This window comes from Etheostoma spectabile, chromosome 7 (genome assembly GCF_008692095.1).
Source record: "Etheostoma spectabile isolate EspeVRDwgs_2016 chromosome 7, UIUC_Espe_1.0, whole genome shotgun sequence".
Taxonomy (NCBI): domain Eukaryota; kingdom Metazoa; phylum Chordata; class Actinopteri; order Perciformes; family Percidae; genus Etheostoma; species Etheostoma spectabile.
In genome coordinates this window covers 11,966,109-11,966,708 of record NC_045739.1, presented here as the reverse complement: position 1 = coordinate 11,966,708, position 600 = coordinate 11,966,109, and the positions used below count along the sequence as shown (strand labels likewise).

Below are 600 nucleotides of genomic sequence, written 5' to 3'. Positions count from 1 at the left end.
TGGACAAAGCTTCTGAAATCTTCAGCCAGCTCAGCCACTACCCTCCAATAATGGATGACGGCAACCTGAAGATTTTAGAAATGTTTGTGGTCATGATGTAGAACAGGTCCAACGAAGCAGGGGGATTAGATGAAGCCCGGTTGGACTTGTTTGCCAAAAAGTAAAGGCCATATGAAGCCATTCCGCTAACAGCTAACAGACGCTACTAGCTAACAGCTAACAGACGCTAACTAGACACTGGTCACTGCCGTTGTCTGAAAAACAACAAATGGGACAAAGTGTTGCGTTTACTGGTAAACTGGTAAACCTTGAGACTGACGTATTACCGACTGCTATCTGTTGAGTTTTCCTCACGCTACTCTGTCCTCTGTGACTGTCTACATCTAGAAAGTTACTGCACGGGGGCAGTGAACTACTCTGAGGCTCATGAGCAGACGGCTTTATGGAGGGGAGATGGCTTGCAAAAAACCCGGAGCGTTCTATGAAATGACGCTTTATAAAAAATAAATCGCTTGATCACGCAAATTTGATCGTGGGAAGTCCAAATCGTGATCGCGATTAAAATTCGATTAATTGTGCAGCCTACTGAAATTACATATA

At 44.2% G+C, this 600-nt stretch overlaps 1 protein-coding gene and 1 long non-coding RNA gene across 2 annotated transcripts in view; both read right to left on the bottom strand.

The window, feature by feature from the left end:
- LOC116692762 (glutathione S-transferase Mu 3) overlaps nt 1-600 on the bottom strand; it is a 19,387-nt gene that overhangs the window by 12,998 nt on the left and 5,789 nt on the right. The gene's annotated exons all lie outside the window — the stretch shown is intronic.
- The window catches only part of LOC116692766 (uncharacterized), an 8,444-nt gene that overhangs the window by 2,272 nt on the left and 5,572 nt on the right, over nt 1-600 (bottom strand). Inside the window, exon 2 of the long non-coding RNA XR_004332775.1 lies at nt 226-230. This is a non-coding gene — a long non-coding RNA (uncharacterized LOC116692766). The remainder of the gene's footprint in view (nt 1-225; nt 231-600) is intronic.